The sequence below is a fragment of the Protopterus annectens genome, chromosome 10.part0, assembly GCF_019279795.1.
Source record: "Protopterus annectens isolate FY-2018-M chromosome 10.part0, PAN1.0, whole genome shotgun sequence".
NCBI lineage: Eukaryota > Metazoa > Chordata > Ceratodontiformes > Protopteridae > Protopterus > Protopterus annectens.
The window spans coordinates 1,700,771,050-1,700,795,185 of NC_056744.1; the positions used below are offsets into that span (position 1 = coordinate 1,700,771,050).

The 24,136-nt window shown below is 44.2% G+C and overlaps 1 protein-coding gene across 1 annotated transcript in view; it reads right to left on the reverse strand.

Moving 5' to 3' along the window:
• Nucleotides 1-24,136, reverse strand: part of LOC122814448 — a gene marked incomplete at its 5' end in the record, with an annotated part of 380,650 nt that overhangs the window by 81,359 nt on the left and 275,155 nt on the right. The window lies entirely within an intron of this gene.

The following is a 24,136-nucleotide window of genomic DNA, read 5'->3' on the forward strand; positions in this document are numbered from 1 at the left end:
TTCAGTTTTGCTTGCCCCAGATGTCAGGTGCCCCCAAAAAGGTGGTCAGTAATTAGTACCAATTTAAGAAATTTTAGCACAAACACAAAATCCCTCCAGCTATAAGCAAATACATCAGGAAGGTATTGTAGAGATTTAGCCAGTTAGATCAGAGGGGATGGAGGGAGGGTAACTTGGACTGCAGCAGGGTGAACACTCGAACATCTACATTTATGGTAGGTACAAAACTGTACTATGTTCATCGTGTTACCCTGCTGCAGTCATCACACTTGGGTAGAATCCCAAAGCTAATGATGGGTGGAGGAGTCATAGAGGGTTAGAGGAGGCTATAAGGCCCTGCAGAACTGCAGTGGTGAAGCCAGCCCTAGTCTTAGAGTAAAGTGGTAACTGATAGTGTTTGGTAAAGGTGTGTACTGAACACCAAGTTGCAGCTTCCAAAATATCCTTGGTTGGAACCCCCCTGAGGAAGGCTGTAGATGTAGCTGTTGCCCTGGTGGAATGGGGCCTAATGGTAGCAGGAACTGGTTTTCCATGATGGGTATAGCAGAAACGAATGCAATGTCCTATCCATTTGGAAATGGTTTGCTTTGATATAGCCTTCCCTTGTGAAGCTGTAGCATAGGATACAAAGAGCTGGTCAGATTTTCTGAAAACCTTAGTTTTATCCAAGTAGTAATGAAGTTGCCTGTGAATGTCCAAGGAATGCAGGAGTCTTTCTCCTTTGTTCTGTGGATTTGGGAAGAAGGTGGGTAAGTGGATGGTTTAATTTAAAGCCACACTGGAAACCACCTTAGGCATGAAGGAAGGATTAGTTCGTAGAGAGACTCTGTCTTGATGGAAAATGAGGAAAGGTTCCACTGCCATTAGTGCCTGCAGCTCTGAGACTCTTCTAGCTGAAGTTATTGCTAGCAGCAGAGCAGTCTTCCATGATATAAACTGTAGATCTGCAGAGAAAGCTGGTTCAAAGGGAGGTAGCGTAAGTTTTTCCAGAACAAAATTGAGGTCCCATGTTGGTGTAGGTGCTCTCCTGGGAGGCCTAATGTTTTTTGCCCCTCTGAGGAACTGCCTTAGAAGTGGATGTGAAAATAAGGGTGGATCTGTGTTGTAGTGAGCTGAAATAGCTGATGCGTGGATTTTAATGGAAGAAAAAGAAAGTCCTTTGTGCAACATGTCAGTTAAATACTGTAGAATCTGAGGCATGTAAGGCTAAAGTGTATTTTGGCTTTTAGATTGGTTCCAGGCACAAAACCTTTTCCATTTGTCCGAGTAGGCCTTTCTGGTGCAGGGCCTCCTAGCTTCCAGAATAACATCCATAACTGCTTGGGAAAGAGGAGCTGGCTGGATGGTTAGGTGATTTGCTATGCAGCCAGAGTTAAGGTTTTGAGCTGGCAGTGTAGAATCTGATTGTTTTGCTCTGTGAGCAAATGGGCAATTTGTGGTAAAATCCAAGGTGGGCCCTGGGCCATATTCCTTAATAGTGGGTACCAGTGCTGGCGTGGCCAGTCTGGGGCTATGAGTATCAGTTGTGGTCTCTCCTTTCTGACTTTCAGAAGCACCTTTGTAAGGAGAGGCAATGGAGGGAAGGCATATACTGTCAGGTTTTTCCAACTGAATGAGAGTGCGTCCACTTTCCAAGCTTGATGGTGAAGTGTCCTTGTACAAAATTTTGTCAGCTGATAGTTTTGGGGGCTGGCAAACAGGTCTATGTCTGGAAGGCCCCATTTTTGAGTTATCATTATAAATACTTGTGGATCCAGTTTCCACTCGTGGGGATCCATGATGTTTCTGCTGAGGTCATCTGCCAATGTATTCTTTTTTCCTGGCAGGAATTGAGCTTGTAACTGAACTTGGTAAGCCAGTGCTGTGTTCCACAAGGTCATTGCTTGCCTGCATAGAAGGCAGGAGTGTGTACCCCCTTGTTTGTTTATGTACCACATTACTGTGGTGTTGTCCGTCCTTATTGTAAGTTGTCCTGGATGGAATAGGTTCTTGAAGGCTGTCAGAGCATTCTGTACAGCTAGCATCTCTTTTTGATTGATGTGCAGATTCCTTTGATCTGCAGTCCATATGCCTTGAACGCACTGTCCTGCCATGTGTGCCCCCCAGGCGTAGTCCGATGCATCTGTTGTCATAGTTTGCCTGGCTGGGGCAAGGTGAAAGGCTGACCCTTGTTGAGGTGACATGCCTGTGACCACCATAGAAACTCCTGTTGTAGGCAGGGAATGAGAGATATCATTGTGTCCAAGCTGTGGCTGTGTTGAGACCATACGCTTTTTAGGTACCACTGTAATTTCCTCATATGCAGCTTTGCAAATGGTATTAGTAGAATGCAAGATGCCATGAAGCCCAAGGCCTGCAGAATTTTTCTTGCAGGGAGTTGGGTCTTTGTTGCCATTGTTTTGAAATATTGAGTCAGTTGTAGTTGTTTGTCTGGCGTCAGATAAGCCTTCTGGGCTGTTGTATTCAAGCTGGCACCCAGGAATGTCATATTTTGTGAGGGTACTAGTTTTGATTTCTTTTCATTTACTGTGTACCCCAGGCAATTTAGAAGATGTTTTACAAAAGACAGATGTTGTAAGAGGATGTCCTTGCTTTCTGCTTGGAGGAGGCAGTCGTCCAGGTATGGGTATATTTGAATTCCTCTTTGTCTGCAGTATGCAATTACTGGTGCCAGGCATTTTGTGAAGACCCTGGGTGCAGTGGATAAGCCAAAGGGCAGTGCAGAGAATTGGTAATGGGTTGAACCTGCAATGAAACGGAGGTATCTTCTGCAACTTTGTCTGATAGGGACATGCAGGTATGCCTCCTTGAGGTCCAACGTTAATAGCCACGCTTTCTTGCCCAACATGGGAAGAAGCTGCTGTAGTATTAGCATCTTGAATTTGGGTACTTGTAAGAAGGTGTTTAGAATTGAAAGGTCCAGAATTGGTCACCAGGCATTGTCCTTTCTGGGGACTAGAAAGAGTCTTGAGTAAAATCCTTGGCCTTGCTCCCGTGTAGGTACCAGTTGAATGGCTCTCATGTCCATGAGAGCTGTAATTTGTCTTTGTGCCTCTGCCCATTGATTTTGTGGCAGGTTTGGCATTCCTCTTTTCATAGGCAAGGTGTGGAAATGGAATCTGTATCCTCGTGAAATTATGTCTAGGACCCATTTGTCCTTTGTGACAATGTGCCAGTTGTCTGAAAAAAGTGCGAGTTTTCCTCCCAAGGGAGCTGCCAAGAGAGTGTTGCTTGGTCAGATGAGATGTAAGTCATTGAGTTTGCCTTCTAGCAGTTTGGGGCCTGTCTTCTCCTCCCTTCTGTGTTGCAGTGCCCCATTGTCAAGGTTTGTATTGGGCTTGTGGTTGTCCTCTGCCTCTTGGATGTCTGTATTTACCCCTCTGTGGTCTGTCAGTAGCTGGAAAGGACCAATTTCTTATTGACCAATTTCTGCTGAAGCGAGGGGGCTGTACCTGTAGAAAATCTTTGACTGTCTGCACAGATTTTGCCTTATCCTCCATTTTCTTTAAGACATCTTCTGCTTTAACTCCAAATAGAACATCCTGCTGTAAGGAAGCATCTAGAAGCTTTGCTTTAACATGATCAGGCAGAGTTTGTTCCTTTAACCAAGCATGCCTACGTATAACAGACCCAGTGACAGTTGCTCTGCAGGAAGCCTCTAAGGAATCAAACCCACATTATAAAGTATGTTTGCCCACCTGTTCAGTTGCATGCAATAGATCCTGCATTTCTTTCAATTCAGACTGTTGAGGGAGTGCGCTCATTTTTTGTCTTAACTGAGACATTAGAAATTGCTGATATTTTAGCATGTGAAATTGGCAATTTAGTGCTCTCATAGCTAGAGTGGCTGAGGTGTAAACCTTTTTCCCCCACCTGTCAAGTGCTCTGGAGTTCCTTTCAGAGGGTACAGGATTTTTTGCCATAGAAGCCTTAGCCCCTTTGGGACCCTGGGAGATAGTCTCTGGATCAGCAACAGGGCTTTTATAAAGGAATTTGTGGGAGTCAGGCACTCTATAGTATCTGTCTGGTTTGGCAGGAGCAGGAGGCAGAGAATCTGGGTTCAAACTAGATTCTAAGTAAACATCATCCACAATGTCTGAAAAGTACAGTTTTGTACCTACCATAAATGTAGATGTTCGAAGATCCACATTGCTGCAGTCCTTACACTTGGGTAGTCCGCTGTCCTCGGTCGGCCCGAATATCAAAGTATAAGGGCGGGTCAAGGCGCATTTGACTGACATCAGGACGTCAGGGTACAAATGCGCATGACCGACGTCATATCCTCAGTCTTTTCTTGCCCCAGATGTCAGAAGACCCTAAAAACAAAGGTCAAAAACCAAAAGACAGCAAACCAATAACCAACCATCCTAGCACCAAAAATATGTACAATATATACAATATATACCCAATTGACCACCCAACCCAGACGACCGCCTCTAACTACAGAGGGGAAGGAGGGAGGGTAATGACTGCAGCAATGTGGATCTTCGAACATCTACATTTATGGTAGGTACAAAACTGTGCTATGTTCTTCATCTCACATTGCTGCAGTCCTTACACTTGGGTAGAATCCCAAAGCAGAGGTAAGGGAGGATGGCCAAATTATAAGGAAGCAGGAGCTGCCAAAATGCCCTGCAAAACAGCAGTGGCAAAACCAGCCCTGGATTTAGAGTAAAGTGGTAGGTGATAATGCCTGGAAAAGTATGCACTGAACTCCAAGTAGCTGCCTCCAAAATATCCTTAGTTGCCACCTCTCAAAAAGCTCAAGTGGCAGTAGCCCTAGTGGAATGAGGCCTAATCCCAGCTGGAACTTCCTTGCCATGATGGGAATAACAGAAAGCAATGCAAAACCCAATCCACTTAGAAATAGTTTGTTTTGACACAGGCTTGCCCTGAGAACTCAAAGCAAAAGAAACAAATAACTGCTGAGACTGCCTGAACCCTTTAGTTCTGTCCAAATAATATCGCAACTGCCTGTGTACATCTAAAGTGTGCAAAATCTTTTCCCCTTTATTTTGGGGATTTGCATAAAAGGTAGGCAAATGAATAGTTTGGTTTAAAGCCACACTAGAAACCACTTTAGGCATAAAGGAAGGATTAGTACGTAAAGATACCCTATCCTTATGGAAAATTAAGAAAGGCTCAACTGCCATAAGGGCCTGCAACTCAGAAACCCTTCTTGCAGAGGTAATAGCCAACAAAAAGCAGTCTTCCATGATAAAAACTTTAATTCAGCAGTAGCTGCAGGCTCAAAAGGTTGTAGAGTGAGTTTCTCCAACACAAAATTGAGATCCAAAGCAGGAGTAGGAGCTCTTCGTGGGGTCTTATATTCTTCGCCTCTAAGAAATTGCTTGAACAAAGGATGAGAAAACAATGGTGGGTCACAATCATAGTGAGCCGAAATTGCTGCAGCATGAACCTTAATAGAAGAGAAGGACAAACCTTTGTCCAGTAACTCAGTAAGATATTGAAGAGCCACACTTAAATTAGGCTCAGAAACATCAAAATCCTTTGCTGCACTCCAAAATAAAAATCTCTTCCATTTGTCTGCGTACACTTTCCTTGTACTAGGCCTTCTAGCTTCCAAAATAACATTCAAAACTTGCTGTGGAAGTGGAGGCCCACCATGGTTCAAAACAGAATATGCCAGGCTGTTAGGTGCAGAGAGTAAAGCTTGACATTGAGCAAATGACTGTCCTCCTGAGACAACAGGTGTGGAATCGAAGGCAAAGGCCATGGAGGCTTCCGTACCAGGCTCCTCAGTAATGGATACCAATGCTGTCGAGGCCAATCTGGAGCTATCAAAATCATCCTTGGCTTGTCTTGTCTGGTCTTTAGTAGTACCTTTGGTAGGAGAGGCAGAGGCGGAAAGGCATACACATGAAGATTGCTCCAATTGAAAGAAAGAGCATCCACTCTCCAAGCTGTGGGATGAAACCTTTTTGTGCAAAACTTTGGCAGCTGGTGGTTTAGTGGGGAAGCGAACAGATCTATGTCTGGAGTTCCCCATGACACTGTCAATTTCTGAAATACATGAGGATCCAATTTCCACTGTGGGGATCCATAATTTGTCTGCTCAACACATCTGCTAAGGAGTTCTGTGCTCCCGGCAGAAACCTTGCCTGAAGATTTAGCTGTAAACTGAGAGCAGTCTCCCACAAAATCATTGCTTGCCTGCATAGAGGATAAGAATGTGTTCCGCCCTGCTTGTTGATGTACCACATGACAGTTGTGTTGTCTGTTAGAATCAACACCTGCCCTGGAAGAAGTAAATCCTTGAAAGCTATTAATGCAAACTGGACTGCTAACATCTCTTTCAAGTTGATATGTAGATGTTGTAGTCTGGCAGGCCACTTGTCTTGTATCCACTTTCCATTCAGATGAGCTCCCCAAGCTTTGTCTGAGGCATCTGTCGTTAGAATCTGACTCGCCTCTGGCCGGGTCACAGAGAGTCCCTTGTTTAGGTGACATTGCTGAGCCCACCACAAAAATTCCTTTTGAATGCAAGGTATTATTTGAATGACAGTGTCCAAATCCTGGCAGTGCTGTGTCCATACATTTTTGAGATACCATTGTAGCTTCCTCATATGCAGTTTGGCATTGGGAAGCACCAGAATACAAGATGCCATGAACCCTAAGGCTTGAAGGACTGTCCTTCCAGTCAGCCCGGACTGATGAGACAACTGATGAAAGTAAAGGGAAAGATTCTTTTGTTTGTCCGGGGTCAAAAAGGCCATCTGGGATGCTGTATTCAGGCTCACACCCAGAAAGCACATGTCTTGAGAGGGTACTAGACTGGACTTTATTTCGTTCACAGAATACCCCAGGCATCTTAGCGCTGCTATCACATAATCCAAATGATGAAGAAGCTCGTCCCTTCCTTGAGCCAGAATCAGGCAATCGTCCAAATAGGGATAAATCTGTATTCCTTTTAACCTGAGGAAAGCTATCACTGGAGCCAGAACTTTCGTGAACACTCTGGGCAGTAGATAAGCCAAAGGGCAATGCAGAGAACTGATAATGAGAAGTCCCAGCTCGAAACGCAGATACTTCCTGCAACTCAGTCTGATAGGAACATGAAGATAAGCCTCCTTGAGATCTAAAGTTACCATCCAATGATCTTTGCCCAGCAGAGGTAAAAGCTGCTGTAACGTCAACATTTTGAACTTGGGAATGTCCAGATAAGTGTCGAGGATAGATAAGTCCAAAATTGGTCTCCACATGTTCCCTTTCTTTGGTACTAGGAACAGGCGAGAATAAAATCCTAGGCCCACTTCTGGCATAGGGACCGGCTGAATGGCCCCTATTTGGAGTAACAGAGAAATTTGCTTGTGAGCCTCTATTCTTTGTGGAGGAGGAACGTCTGGCATGCCTTTGAAAGGAGGCAAGGTATGGAAATAAAACCTGTAACCGTGGTGTATGATATCCAATACCCATCTGTCTTGGGTAATTAAACTCCAATTTTCTTTGAAAAGCGCCAACCTTCCTCCCAAAGGTGCTGCCAGACGAGAAGGCTCTGGCAGCTGAAAAGGTAGGTCATTGGGTCTGTTTACGAAAGGACTGACCCCTGCCCTCACCTGAAGACTGTGCAGGAGAACTCCCTGTTCTAGGCCTGAAAGAGCCCTGAGCTCTGCCCCTACCACGTCTAGACCTACCCCTAGACTGGGAATCATAAGAAGGATACATCCACCCCTTAGTAGGCCAATTTCTACTAAACTTTGGAGGCTGAACCTGCAAAAAATCTTTAACAGTCTGCATAGACTTAGCCTTGTCTTCCATTTTCTTTAAAACTGTCTCAACAGGAGAACCAAACAACACATCAGATTGTAAAGGAGCATCTAAAATCCTTGTTTTAACATGGTCAGATAAATTCTGATCCCTCAGCCAGGCGTGCCTGCGAAGAACTGACCCAGTGACAGCCACCCTAGACGAGGCCTGTACAGCATCAACACCACATTGCAAAGAATGCTTACCCACCTGTTCAGAAACATGTACTAAATCTTGCAACTCTTTACAATCAATACCTTCCGCCAGAGCATCAACCTTAGACTTCAATTGCGAAAGGAGATAGTTTTGGTATTTTAACATGTGAAACTGGCAATTCAAAGCCCTCATAGCTAGAGTGGAAGAAGTATAAACTTTCTTTCCCCATCTATCCAAAGCCTTGGCCTCTTTGTCTGAAGGAACCGGATTCTTGACAACAGAAGCCTTAACACCTTTAGGCCCCTGACTAACAGTTTCTGGGTCTGCCCTAGGACTCTTAAAAGATACTTATGAGCTTCAGGCACCCTGTAATATCTATCCGGTTTAACAGGAGCAGGAGGCAAAGAATCAGGATTAAGAGAAGCCTCTGCAAAAACATCTTCCACCACATCTAAAACAGGAGGTATAGCCAAAGGCCTATGTTGGGGTAAAAACAAAAATTCCCTAAGCCTTTTCCTGGAATCAGAGAAGTCCTGACCTTCCCACTTAAAATGCTCCCTCATGGAATGAAGAGTTTCTGAAAAAGAAAAATCCTCAGGAGGAGAAGCAGAAGGAGTAGAATCATCCACATCAGAGTCAGAATAAGGAGAATACTCCTGCAAGTCTTCAGCCGAAGACTCTGAAACATCCGAAGCCTGCTCAAAACTCCCTGGCTCAGGCTCCACCCTAGGTCTCTTATCAGGAGGGGGCAAAGAACCCCTAATCAAAGAAATTAAATCTTCTGCCATTTTAAGCATATGCTTCTTGGGCACAGTTCCTGAAGAACTAGGGGTGACACCAACTGAAGCTAAACCTGGCATGCCTCTGGGAGAAGCCTTGGCAACAGAAGGAGAGGGCCTAACCACCCTAGGAAGGGAGGGGAGTAAAGTAACCTGAGAAGCCCCTTCAGCCTGACCTGCCTCCTGAGAGGCCACATCCTGCAATAACAAAGTCTCTCCCTGGGAACCCAAAGAAATCTCCGGTGGAACCACCGGCTCCACCGACACCTCTAAAGAACCGGCGTCCGGTTCAGACGGTTCTTCCAGCCTAGGCTTAACTGCTTTGTCCTTGCGCTTCTTCAAGAGCGCCGGAGCATCACGGCATTTTATAATTGCACCGCTTCCCAAAGACTAACCTGGCACAATCCAACCTTCTCTTTATAGTGCGTTTATTGAATCTAGCACAAGAGCGACACCCAACAACGTCGTGCTCAGGCCCAGTATGATAATCTCTATGCGGTATCTGTTTCCCACAAGAAATGCAATTATTCACTTTTTCTGACATCCGGTAAACCACTGAGGCAAGAAAAACTAAAATATTCCCCAACGGGTACTTAGCCAACTTTGACTCGGTCTGAAACTTCGAAATCGAAAAATCTCAGAACGCCAACCGGCACTTGCAATGCTGCTTCTGCATCGGACCATGCGGCAAAAAAGACTGAGGATATGACGTCGGTCATGCGCATTTGTACCCTGACGTCCTGATGTCAGTCAAATGCGCCTTGACCGACGTCAGCCTTATACTTTGATATTCGGGCTGACCGAGGACAGCGGACTACCCAAGTGTAAGGACTGCAGCAATGTGAGATGAAGAACATCTGGGGGCATGGCAAGTGGTCTGTGCTGGGGGAGTAAAAGAAACTCTCTGAGCGTTTTCTTTGAGTCAGAGTAGTCCTGACCTTCCCAGTGAAAATGTTCCCTCATAGTGTGTAAAGTTTCCCCAAAGGATAGTCTTCAGGAGGAGAAGCTGAGAGAATAGAATCCTCAGCATCAGAATCTTCATAAGGGGGAAAGGAGTAATCTTGGTCCTCAGAGGAGCCTGAGGAAATAGACACTTGTCCAAGGCATAATCTTCCTCTTGTCTAGGCCTTTTGTCGGGTGGGGGTTAGGAACCCCTGATTAAAGAGATCAAATCTTCAGCCATTTTAAGCATCTGTTTCTTAGGCATGGGGCCTTGAGCTGGAGACTGAAGTGCAGTCTTTTTTTGTTTAATAGGAGTCTTAAGCTTAGGATACGTTTTTATGGTGAGCGTCATCGGTCTGAAGACGCCTTCAGAAACCGAAGATGTTTCTGCAGCACCGACATCTCTTTCTGCAGTGTTGTCGGTAGGGGCTAAACAAAATGGCTGCGTCAGCCTAGCACTCTCTGCCAAAGGCTCCAAAGCGGTCTCGGGTTCCAAATCTGCGGTAGTCAGGGGCTGCGTCAGAGCCTCACTGAACACCGGTGAACCGGAGACCTGTCCAGCCGAGGCCTCGGAGTCTGGCTTGGGTCTAGGCTGCCTGTCCTTATCCTTGCATTTTTTGTGCACGCCGGTAGTCGGTTGCTCCGACGGCATCGTATAGTTAAATTTTCTACCGAAGTAGTGTCGTGCAAAATCAAAGCATCTTTTTATAGTAGGCTTATTAAACCTAGCACAAAAACGACAACCAGTGACATCGTGGTCTGGGCCTAGGCAAGGTATGCAGTAAGAATGAAAACCCTTATGAGGTATTTGCTTCCCACAAGAAATACAATTGTTAACTTTTTCTGACATCGGCGTGAGGCAAGAAAAGTTTCCCCAATGGGGTACTTAGCTTTATTGCAGACTTCGGATCTGAAATTCTACTTCGAAAATCTCAGGAGTCGGCCGACCGGCACTTGCGAACTGCTTCTGCTTCGGGCAACGTGCGGCAAGAAAGACTGAAGAAAATGGCGTCGGATGCATTATTTATACCCCTGGCGCACTGACGTCAGGGAAGAAGTGACAGCAACCGACACCGGACCAAGACTTTGGAATTCCGGCCGACTGTGGGACCGCCTGACGACAGGATAACCCAAGTGTGATGACTGCAGCAGGGTAACACAATGAACATCTGGTGATCTGGTTAAGGGGAGGGTTTGTCTTAATGGTTAGGTCTTTACCTCACAGATACAAGGTAAAGGGTTTGACTCTGACCTCTAGTTATTGGCTAGGCTTATAAAAGTCTGCAGACTGGTAACCTAGTATTTACCTATGAACCCATGAACTATGAAACTAATCACATCAGTGTGGCTAGAAGAGAGAAATGTGAAGCCACCGTAATGCTCTCTGGAGGAGTGAGACTCATGTATATAGATGACCTATACCAAGAATTAGTGTAATGCAACAGCTGTGTGTTCAGAGGGAGGTTCATAGGTAGGTACTAGGATATCGGCCCTGGGGCCTATACAAGCCCAGCCAGAAAGGTACCCTGGCTTTTGCCACCCAAGAAAATTATTTTCCTGTGCCACTGTCAAGAAGAGCCACAGAGGTGATCCCCGGGGTGAATTTCCTATTTCCCATCCAATCATCAAGATTTTTCTTGAAGAGTGCTAATGAGGAGCTTTGTTTAACATAGAGAGGTAGTTTATTCTAGAGTATGGGAAGTCTCTGGGACAGGAATCTATCCCTCTGGCATGTTCTGTTTATTGTGGTGACAAGGTTTAGGTCCCTAGAGCGTGTAGCTCGGAGGGATTGGGATTTCTTTAAGTGGAGCATGTCCAACAGCTCTGGGTTTGACATAGCTTTGTATGTTAGGCAGAGTCTCACCTCTGAGTAGGCGATATGTGACAGAGTAAAGCTGGAGTTCTTTGAGATGGTCAGCGTAGGGCATCTGTTTGAGGCCGGTAATCCTCTTTGTGAGGTATTTCTGCTGCCTTTCCAGTTGTTGTAGATGTCTTGTGAGGTACATACCAAAAGGGACGTTGTACTCTATAATGGGTCTAATGAGTGATGAGTAGAGGGGAGCAATTACCTCTTTTTTTCTGGATGGGAAACCTTTTGTGATGAGGTGTGCCACATAGAAGGATTTCCTGACTACTGTGGCGATGTAATTATCAAAGGAGAGACTACTGTCCACCTGTGTCCCAAGGTCTCTTTTCACACTTTCGGTGTTAAGTATACTACTGCCTATGTTGTAGTTCATGGGTACAGAGTTTTTACCAAAGGGGATGACAATGCACTTTTTGCATTGAGCTTGAGGCCATGGCTTTGACACCAGGCATCTGTCTCAGTGAGGCCCTTTTGTATGATGTCCACATCGTTAGGAGTTTCGGTTATGGCTCCTAGTTTGCAGTCATCTGCGAACATCGTTAGCCAAAGACCTTCTGTGTTAGCCTGTACTTCAGAGAAGTAGATACCAAACAGGAGAGGACCCAAGACTGAACCCCGTGGTACTCCACTTGTGGTCTGATGTCGGATTTGGAGTCTGCTACTTTCACAGTGTGGGTTCTGTCAGTGAGCCAATTGGCAACCCATCTTGTGACATCGGGATTTATACCTAGTTTAGTGAGTTTATCTATAATTCCAGAGTGGGGGATGGTGTCAAAAGCCTTGGCAAGATCTAGATAGGCTGTGTGAACCACCCTACCCTTGTCTACGGCTTTGGTGACTGCTACAAAGAAGTCTATCAGGTTTAAGAGACATGATCTGCCTTTTACAAACCCGAACTGGGTGGGATCCAGAGTTTGGAGATTACCAATGTCTTTGTTTATAAGTTCCATGATGACACGTTCCATGGCCTTGCAGACCAGGCTTGTCAGGCTAATGGAGCGGTAGTTTCAGGGGTCCGTGGTGGCTCCCCCCTTGTGGAGTGGGATAACCGTTGCTGTGTGCCATTTAGCAAGCACAAAGCCTGAGGTGAGGCTATGACTGAACATGGTACTTAGGTGGGGTGCCAGTTCGTTTTGTAGTTCGTGTAGAACGCAGCCTGGGATGTTGTCTGGTCCCATGTGAAGCTGGATCGGAATAAAGGATAAGATAAGACCCTCAATTTGTCTATCTCTATACCAACCTGACTTCTTTTACTGACACCTGGTGGTCTCTGACGATTAAACTGGTTTTTAGGAAGTATGGTGAGCAAACAGGCCATATTTATTTTTTATTTATTTTACATTTGTTAATCGGGGGGTGTCTGATGAGCCGAAAAGGCCCTTTTTCAGCAGAGGCCCAGGGAGAAAAGCTCTGCATAGAAAAATTACAGATACATTTAGACATGATCAGTATACACACAAATTACAAAAGACATGTTTTTACTGTGGTATGCAGCACATCAACAGTTACAGTGGAGAGAACAACCAAAAAAAAATTAATTTAAAAATAAAGGTACTTAATAGATTTGTGATGTACAGCTGAAATTTGGAACATAGATTGAATACATACATAGTACACAGGTACAATACATACATTGTAGATTAGCCAGTGTTTGTGAGAATAGTTTTCAATCTTAATCAAGTACTCTAGGTTTAGTATGTGTACCTTATCCGCTTTCACTAGCCTGGGGAGCAATCATGGCACTGCCAACTTTGCTTGAGATGTTGCCTGATGAGGGTCTTTAAAGGAGGCTTTGGATGATGTGTTTTGAATGCTAGTGGGGACAGAGTTCCATTTTTATCCACTGAACTACTATATAGTGCATCTCCAAAGCTATTGTAGCTGTTGGTGACTTCTAGTAGTAGTTTGCTTGATGATCTAAGAGGCCTTTTGGCTGAGTGATGTTGTACTAGGTTTTTGAGGGCAGGACACTTATTGGGGAGGTAATAGATAGAATGACAGGGGCAGAGCTGATTGTAGGTTAGGAGGTTGGGCAGTTCAAGCCAGTGGAGCTCTCTCAAAGCAGTACAGTGATGAGTTCTATATGAGCAATTTGCGGCAAAGTGGGCAATTCTGTTATAGCAGGCTTCCATTTTGCTTAGTTCAGTTTTGTTGAGATTAGTCAGAATGGGAGCTGCATAGAGTAGGGTGGATAGAAGTTGGGAGCGAGTAATGGCTGATCTTGTGTTGTTGGTAAGAAATGGTTTGATACGGTAGAGTGATCCCAATTTGGCATGCACTTTAATTGTTAAGTTGAGATGACTATCAACTTTTAGGTGGGAGTCTATGGTTATTCCCAATAGCTTAGCCTGTGCCACTGGAGCGACTGGAGTAGCATTTGTGGAGTAGATAGTGAATTTACTGTTATCAGTGTTTTTGTTAAAACTGGTTATAATCATAAGCTGAGTTTTCTTTGAATTGAGGATACGTTGGGCTTTGGTTAGGTAGTTTTCAACGTCAGAGAATGCTAGCTGAGTTGTTTGCATGAGGGTGGGAATGTTTTATGCAGCACAGATTAAGGTAGTGTCATCTGCATACTTAATGATAGATGCATGCTGTGTGGAGGTATGGAGGTCATTTTTGAAGATTGTGAATAGTAGTGGTCCTAAGATAAAACCCTGAGGGACTCCTATAGTTATGGGCAGCTGAGGAGAGAGAGAGAATTTTCTCATTTCACAGCTTGGTACTTGTCAGTTAAGTAGCTTTGGAACCAGGTTAAGAGTGGAATTTGATAGGTGATATTGGTTTAGTTTGTTTAGCAGGATTTGGTGCAAGACTGTCAAATGCTTTGGACATATCCAAAAAAAGAGTTGACACCTGCAGGCCTTCATTTTTGAGATGGTTTACTGTGTCTGTGAAGCAGAGGAGGGCTTGAGTAGTACTATGGGCAGGTCTGAAACCATGCTGAGTAGGTGACAGGATGTTGCTGTCTAGGAGATATTTTAGCATCTGGGTATGGATGCATTTTTCTAGGATTTTGGCCAGGGGGGAGAGTAAAGCAATGGGTCTGTATTTATTAAGTTCAGTGGAGGTCCCACCTTTATGTATGGGTGTAACATAGGATATTTTCCAAAGTTTGGGCACATAGTTTTCAACAACTGATCTGTTTATGAGGGTGGAGATTGGGAGAGCAATAGCATCTGCTGTGAGTTTCAAGAAATAGCTGGGGAGTAGGTCGGCTGCTGTTGATGAGGTTTTTAGTTTGGAAAGCATGCTTTTGATTGAAGTGGTGGAAACTGTTTTGAGGGTAAAGCTTGTATTAGTGTTATTTGTGTTGGGGGGGGGGTAGTGAGGAAGGAACTGTCCTGCGATACTAAGGATAGAATTGAGTTCACAAAGTGGGAGTTGAATTGTGTTTCGATGGGAACGTTAGTGTCAGGGGTGGTTGGTTTGGGGGTAGCCTTTTGGGTGAGTTTTAGTAGCTGGTTTACATTTTTCCAAAAATTTGGGGGTTGTGTTGGTATTTAGTTTGTAATGTCATGCAGTAGGACTTTTTGTCCAGCCTAATGCATGTTTTTGCATAGTTGCGCAGTTCTTGGTACTTAGTTAGGCTTTGTGTTTCTTTGTTTTTTTGATAGTAAAGCCAAGCAGTGTCTCTGGACTTGAGGATTTGTTTGGTTTCTTTACTGAGCCAGGGGTTTGTAGAGGTTTTAACCTTGATTTTGCGCAATGGAGCGACAGTGTCTAGGTGTTGTAGAAATGTTTTGTTGAAATATGCTACAGCCTGGTCAAGTGGGAGGGTTTATAGGGGGGTCCAGTCACAGTTACAGAGTAAAGCATTGACGACCTCAGGAGATAATTTTTTTTGTGTTTCTAGTGGATACATAGTTAGTGGTTTTGCATATGCTTGTTCTACTACGTATAAAGTATATTATGTTGTGATCACTTAAGGTGTCTGGGAGACTGTCTTCGTGGGGGTACAATGTGGGGTTGTTAGTTAGGACCCAGTCAAGGATGGATTCCCTTTTAGATTTTTTATCACATCTAGTTGGAATTTGGACTAGCTGCTGGTAGCCATGGAGATTTATTAGATTACTTGGTGGTTCTGATATGCAGGTGAACCAATCTAGGTTAAAATCTCTCAGAATAAGGGTTTCTTGTGAGTATGTGGAAGAACACCAGGATAAGAAGTCTTTAAGGCTAGCAGGTGTATTACCGGGTAGAATATAGATCACAATTGTGGTGATGAAGTTGTGAGATAAGTATGTCCCGATTATTGGGGAAGGGGTAGGAGTTTGGTAATTGATGTACAGTTAAGTTGGACTTATACAGTAAGGCAGTTCCACCCCCTTCACGAAGTTGTCTGTCTTGTCTAATGATATTGTAGCTGGTAGGGAGAACTTCTGAGTTAGCTATGTTTTTATTTAGCCAGGTTTCTGTTAAAGCAACTATGTATGGGGAGTAGTGTGCTATTGTGGCCTGGAGTTCAGGTATTTTATTTTTGATACTTCTAATATTAATATTTAGCATTAAAAGATGGTTGGTTTTGCTGCTGTTGTTGATTTGCCCAGGGATGAAGATAGTGGGGGTGTTATGTTCTGACATTTGTGTTGGATAGGATGGATTTGGGCATGGGTTGGGGTGGATATCCCCACTTATGGTGAGCCTGGTGTTAAAATGGTGATACAGATGTTGGAGTTTGGTGAGGAGTGTGAGAAAGTATTGTGTTTTTTTTGGGGTAGGAATAAGAGCATATGTGTTTAGTTCTGAATTGGTCCGTTATGTAGTTCTTGAACAATTGTGGGCAGATATTATTATAATGTGTGGTGTCTGTATATGAGAGTGCATAATGTAGTGTTGTGTTACTAAGTTTAGGGATATTGCTAGTGATAATTCTTTATAACACCACAAGTTATGAGAAGACATACTAGACTTAGTTGTGTGATAGTCATGGTTATAAACTTTAAGATGGTACTAGGTGGGGTCTGAATAGGAATTATAGGGTTGCACTATATGTGGAGGGTAAGTAGTGTGGGTGATGGAAAAATGCCTAATGGGAGTGAGAGTGATTGGGAGTATTTTGTGTGGAGCAAGTTGGTGTGGTATAATGTGATCTGACTTGAGGAGCTGTGACTAGTGGAGGTGATGTGAGGGTGAGCTGTGGGTGTGGCTGTGATTACTATAAATGTAGAGGTAGAGGGGGTGGGAGGGAATAGGGGGCAGGGCAGGGGTGCGGAGAGAGCCTGAGCGTTAGCGAGGGCGAACGGAGCAGGGCAGAGCACATCAAGACAAGAGTAAAAAGTAAGAATTACTTTACAAATCTGAACACTTTAAACAAATTCCTGAGGTCTATTGGCTTACCAGCAAGCAGAATGCAATTGCTGAAGAGCACTTGTGTCCTGGTGGGAGACTAGAAATTTAAAGATGGCTCCATGCTCAGCAGGATTCTAATATAGACTTAGTATTGGGGGAGGGAGATAGCACAAGGGGTGTAAACCATGTGGAATGCAAAGAAACCAGAAAGGCAATCAGTGGAAAACCATCAGCGAAGGCCTCAGAGGGGGGTAAGAAAGAATTCAAACTACCTGTAAAGTGAAGGAGAGAAGAGACAGCAAACGTTATTAAGGTTGGGAGTGTGTCTTCACACTGACTTGTTGATTAGTAACCAGTTTGTGCACAGTTTAGAGTAGGGAGATGCATTAGCAATGAAGGGGAATGTATAGAGATACAAATAAACAGGTGGGCCTCCAAGTGATACAAACTAAGGCAGAAAGCACTGAGAGGGCTGCTTGATGGTTAATTTAGTCACGGGGATCTGAATTAAATGTATACTGTCTATTGGACAGTTAGGATTACTGCACTAGTGGGGGGGGCACAAGGCTACAACAGTCAGTTTTATTAGCACGCTGAAAACTACTAAGAAATACTGCTAATGTAATAGCTTCACTCTCATAAAAAATACAAGTAGAATGCCTGGGTGGACTGACCCTGCTCTTGAGGCTCAAAATGTATATCCTTGTATATTCTTAGAAGGAAGAAGTTTTCTGCTGCAAGGTAAAATGTGGGCATTGTCCCCTAGGCAGATCTGGAGGAACCATGGTGGCTAGGCCATATCCAGGATCATGACAGTAAAGGAAAGTGACATGAATTAGGTTATGCCATCATACACTATGGGCCAGACTCCAAAAGACTTGTCTAGGGCTGTTTATAGAGATGGGCCTTACACTGAATTAAGTTACTTAGTCCGAGAGCAGATCTTTTGGAATCTGATCCCCAGTGTAAGCCAGTTTATAAATAGGCCTTACACCAAAGTAAATTACTTACATGGAGGACAAGTCTTTTGGAATCGGGACAGACTTATACAAGGAAAGTTACTTACACTGAGAGCAAGTCTTTTGGAATCAGGCCCAATATATTAAGTAGGGCTGCCAAATACAAAGCTTGACTCTACAATGTGAAAATCAGTGAATGCTAACAATGCAACAGTTGTGCAGTGATTTCCTCCCAGCATCCAATAAGAAAGTACAGTTGTGTAAAATCTAACCATAACAGTACATGAACTTCTATTCACTGTTGTATTCTTTACATAAAGGATTTCCTGCCAAGGAAAGCCCAATTCTGGGCAGTAAACCAAAGTCTTAGTTCTTACAGGATCGTACGTCACATGTATGCTCCCCACACAAGGAGTAGGGCATAAAGGTGACGTACGAATGCACACACTCAGAACTGAAAATGCCCTAGAAGCAGAATGCCCACTGGGACAAGGACAACATGTACGCCCAGAAGGAGAAAAAGGAAGAAGGAGATGAGCCCCTTGGTCAGAAGGGCAGGACAAGGACAAGGCTGGCATTAGAACAGAGGGGGTAGTAGGAAGGGAAAGAATACTGCAACAGTGAAGAGGACATCTGCTGTTATGGTAAGATAGTACTATGTCCTTCCATAATCACTACTGAAATGTTCTTTAAACTAAAGGAGAGTACAGGAGTGCAAGAGGAAGGTACAGAAGAGCCCTTTACAAACTCATGCAGGATAGCCCTGGCAAAGCCTGCCCTGGCCCTGGAAATAACATACAACTTGTAATGCTTATTGAAAGTATGAACAGGGGACCAAGTAGCAACCTCAAGGGAATCCTTATCCAGACTCTTGAAAGAAGCCCCGGAGGAGGCCAGTGCCCTAGTAGATTGTGTGTTTACTGATGAGGAAATAGATTTTCCATGAAAAGAATAACAAAAAGACACGGCCTTACAAATCCAGGAGGACATGGTTTGTGTAGAAATAGCCAGACCCAAAGTTCTGAGATGAAAGGAAACAAAAAGATGTTCAGATTTGTTAATAACTTTAGTTTTATCCAAATAATATCAGAGCTGTCTATACAAATCCAAGGTGTGAAGAACCTTCTCAATGGCAGAATGTGGAGAATAAACAAAAGGAAGGACAATGAATAGACTGATTAGGGGGCGACTCATAGACCACCTTGGGCATAAAAGAAGGATTCATACTAAAAAACACCCAGTCTCTGTGGGAAAACTAAGAAAGGAGGAAGTTCAGACACTCTCTTGGCTGAGGTGAGAGCCAAAAGAAGAACAGTCTTCCAAGTGCAGTGTGGTAAGGAAGCTGAAGACAAAGGCTCAAAAGGAACCTCATTCAATTTTTCAAGTACAAAATTGGGTCCTAGGAAGGAGGAATAGGCTTTCTGGGGAGGCCTGATATGAAGGATGCCTTTAAGAAATTGCTTGACCTGAAATCTAGAGGCCAGAGGAGGAGTCAAGGGCAGACAGCAAAAATTGCTGACAGGTGAGCTTTGACTGAAGAATATGCCAACCCAGCATGCAGCGGATCACACAAATAAGAGAGAACCAGAGCAGCCTCCATAGATAGGGGATCCTGATGGTGAGAAAGGCACCAGACAGAAAATCTCTTCCATTTGGACATATACGATTCCCTGGTAGTGGGTTTCCTGGCCTCCTGTAGAACCCAAAGCATGTCCTCAGAAAAAGTGGCTAAAAGGGATCAAAAGCCCATCACCCAGAGTATCATTTGAAGAGTGGACAAGTGAGGATGGATGTGTGACCCCTTGTCTTGTGTGAGAAGATTGACCTGATGAGGTAAGTTGTCGTGATTCCCCGTGACTCAGTGAGAAAGAAGAGGGAACCAGTGCTGTCTGGGCCAAAAGGGAGTCACCAGCAAGATTGTGGGAGTGTCCTGCTAGATCTTTTGCAAGACTCATGGTAACAGAGGAAGGGGAGGGATGGCATGCAGAAACATCCCCTTCCAAAGAAAAGACAGGGTGTCCACTTTCCAAGCCAGAGGACTTGGGACTGGAAGAAAAGAGGAAGTTATCTGTTCAGACTGGAGGCAAAAATATCTACCTGAGGAATATCCCACCAATGGACAATGTCCAGGGACACATATCCATAAAACAACCAATCGTCAGCTTGGGTATTGGACCTGCTCAAGAGTCTGCCACTATATGTGCTCTGAGGTAGTGTAAACTGCCTGAAGAGTTACTTGATACTAGATAGCTAGATCCCAGACCTGAAGATCTAGTCTGCAAAGTAGATAGGACTTTGTGACCCCTTCCTTGTTGACATGCTACATCACTGTGGTGATGTCTGAAAATTTTGAGGAGCCAAGGATGAAAGAGGGAAAGAAATCCTGAAGAGCCAGAAGCAGAGCCTTCATCTCCATTATACTGATGTAGTCTGACCACTGATGAGGAGACAAGAGACCCTGAAACTTGAGTAGGTGACACTAAGCACACCACCCCCTGACTGAGGCATCTGTAAAGAGCTCCTGAGTTGGAACTGGAACTTGAAAAGGAAGCCCTGGGTTGAGTGTAAGTTAATGAATCCACCACTGAAGCTAAAGCTTGAGACAGGGAAGGAAATGTGCCAGGAAATTCATGAGGTGGCAATGTTGAAACCATAGTGAGTTGAGGTACCACTGAAGCTTCCTCGTATGCAGCATGGTGAGGGGAATCATGGGAATGGTGGAAGCTATGAACCTGAGAACCCTGAGAAATTCCCTGGCCATGACAGCCGCCAGAGGAAGAAGGGTTGGAAAAAGGCATTTAGAGACATAACTTTAGAGGCAGGTAGAGATGCCAGCATGGGGACTGCCTGAAATCTACAGCAGAGGAGATATAATCCTGAGAAGGGGTCAGCACTGATTTCTGGAAGTTTACGGTGAACCAAAGACTCTGTAACAGGGTAGTAGTACACCTGAGATCCTGAAGCTGAGTACTGGGGAAAGAGCTTGAATAAGCAAATCTAGCAAATCATCTAGATAGAGAAGGATCTGAAATTCTCAAACCCTCAAAAAGCAATGACAGGAGCAAGGCATTTGGAGATTACCCTTGGGAAAGTAGAAAGACCAAAGGGCAAAGCAGAGAACTGAAAATGCAAGAGAGACACAGAAACATAAAAATTTCCTGAAAAGAGGATGGATGGGGATGTGAAGGTTTAAATCCTTGAGATCCAGAGAGACCAGAAAGACCTGGGATAAAAGAAAAGGAAATAAATGTTTGCAAAGATAACATCTGAAAGGAAGGAATCTTGAGAAAGGTTTTCAGCCAGGAAACATCCAGAATTAGTTCCCAAGTACCCTCCTTTCTTGGGACCAAAAACATCCTGGAGTAAAATCTCTTCCATACATGGGACTTTTTGTAATTGTTTTTGTGGAGCTTTTCTCCCCGGGCCTCCACTGAAAATGGGTCCTTGCCCCAGTGGACTTTCCCACTCAAAAAAATGTCAATCAATAAATAAATAAGAAGCATAGCTTGAATGTTTCCCTGAGCCAAAAGAGAGTGAAGAACCTCTCAGAAATGAGAGAAATATTCTAGAGAGGTTGAGGAATGCCTGAAATGGGAGGAAGGGATTTCCAAACCATGAAATATCCCTAACAGATAATGGACAGAACCCAAGAGTCAGAAGTGAGGTGAAGCAAGTTTGGAAGAGACAGAGGCAGATGGAGGGACAAGGGAACCTCATTGTAGGTAGGAGGAGGCAAACTGTCAAATAGAACCCAGCTTATCCTAGAAAGGAGGTTTCTGAGGGAAGAAGTCTGAGTATACTGAGTATGGAGGCACACACCTAGATCCCTTCTTGCTTTTAGTACTAGGGAGAGGTTGCCTATGAACAAAAGCAGGCTTCTAGGGATAATTCCCCTGAAATCTGGAAATAGGCAAAAAAAAATATATATATATATATATATATATATATATATATATATATATATATATATATATTTTTTTTTCAGCTCCTGTAGGACTTTAACCGTGTCTTGGAGAGACTTGAAAAGCTCAGCTGCAGCAGAACCAAAAAGATTTTTATTTTACAGAGGAGTATCTAAAAGTCTGGCCTTAATATCATCAGGCAAAGTTTGAAGAGGAAGCCACAAATAACATCTCATAACTGAACCAAAGGCAGCAGCCTTGGAAGAGGAATCAGCTGCATCATAGCTACATCTAATTGGGTGGCAGGCAACTTGAGAAGTATAGTCCAGCAAGGAGAGGGCCAAAAGTTTGGCTTTGTTAAGGGCAGATCCTGCCTTTTAAACCTGGTCAATTTCTTTGAAACAGTCAACAAGGCCATTGATGAGGGGAAGGTGGTCCACACAGTCTACCTGGACCTCGCAAAAGCCTTCGATACAATACCCCACTCGGGCATTATAGATATGCTCAACAGCTTAAATATAAACCCCTATGTCACTAGATGGGTTGCAAACTGGCTCAAGGACAGAACCCACATGGTTAGAATTGCTGGAGCCATGTCAGACTCCAAACCAGTTACAAGTGGCGTCCCACAAGGCTCAGTCCTGGGACCTCTCTTGTTCGGTATATATTTCTCGGAGGTACAGGCCAATACAGAAGGACTGTGGCTGACCAAGTTCGCAGATGACTGCAAACTGGGCACCATAATCGACTCTCCACCGACACAAGCATCCTACAAAAGGGCCTCATAGAGACAGACAACTGGTGCCAGAGCCATGGCCTCAAGCTAAACACCAAAAAGTGTATAGTCATCCCCTTCAGCAAAAACAAAGTGCCCACAAATTACCACATAGATGGTAATCCATTAAGTACGGAAGAAGTAATTAGGGACCTGGGGACCCAAGTTGATAACAATCTCTCATTTGACAACCACGTGGCCAAAGTGGTTAGAAAAACATTTTATATAGCCCACCTAATCATGAAGGGATTCACATCTAGATCAGGGGAGGTTATCGTGCCTCTTTACTCATCCATCATCAGGCCCATAATTGAGTACAATGCCCCTTTTGGGATGTACTTTACCAGACACCTGCAGCAGCTGGAAAGACCTCAAAAGTACCTCACCAAGAGGATCAATGGGCACAAACAGATGCCATATGCTGCCCGGTTAAAGAAACTCCAGCTCTATTCAGTGGCATACTGCCTGCTCAGAGGCGATCTGTGCCTGATGTATAAAGCCATGTCCAACCTGGAATTAATGGACATGCTGCACCTCAGAAAATCCAAATCCCATCGAGCTACGCGCTCGAGAGACTTGAACCTCAGCACTGAAATAAATAGGACATGCTGGAGGGACAGATTCATAACCCAGAGGCTCCCTTCACTCTGGAATAAAATCCCATTTCAGGTTAGGCAGAGTCCCTTATTGACTCTCTTCAAGAGGAATCTTGATGAGTGGATGGGAGATGGGATTTACTCCGGGTATCACTTCTGTGTCACTGTTAGACAGAGGCACATTATACTAACCTCAAAAAAGGGCATAGCAAAATTCATTTAAAATGGGTGGTGAAAGACAAACACACTCTGACTAGGCTTGTAAATGCCCTAGGGCAGATAGCCTAGTATGAACCTATGAACCTAAGAGAAGGTCATGCCTGTTAAACTTGATCGACTTCTTTCAGACAGTTACCAAAGCCATGGACGAGGAGAAGACAGTGCACACCACCTACCTTGACCTAGCCAAAGTCTTTGATACTATTCCTCACTCTGGTATAATAAATAAACTCTCTCAACTAGGCATCAATCCATATGTTAGGAGATGGGTAGCAAATTGGTTCACTGATAGAACCAGACTAGTCAAAATAGGGGATGACACCTCAAGCAGTAGACCTGTAATGAGTGGCGTACCCCAGGGCTTGGTCTTGGGGCCTTTGTTGTTTGGGATATATTTTTCTGAGGTGCAGGCCAAATCCAGTGGGCTATGGCTGACCAAATTTGTAGATTACTAAAAGCTGGGGCATTGTCACCAATTCTCCTAGTGATGTGGGCATCCTCCAAGAGGGTCTCACCCAAACAAATGACTGGTGCCAGAAACATGGCTTCAAACTGAATGGCAAAAAATGCATCATCATCCCCTTTGGGGAGAGTGACATTTCCCACAAATTATCACATTGATAACAAGGTCCTAAGCATGCAGGCAGTTGAGGGACTTGGGCACCAAGGTTGATGATAACCTGAATTTTGACCATATTGCCTCCATTATATGGAAGCGTTTCTACATCACTTCATTAGGAAGGGTATCTCATCCAGGGACAAGGATGTTATAAAATCCCTGTATTCTTCCCTTATTCGACCCATAATTTAGTACAATGCCCCTTTTGACATGTACCTCACAAAGCACATGCAGCAGCTGGAGACACCACAGAGGTTCCTCAC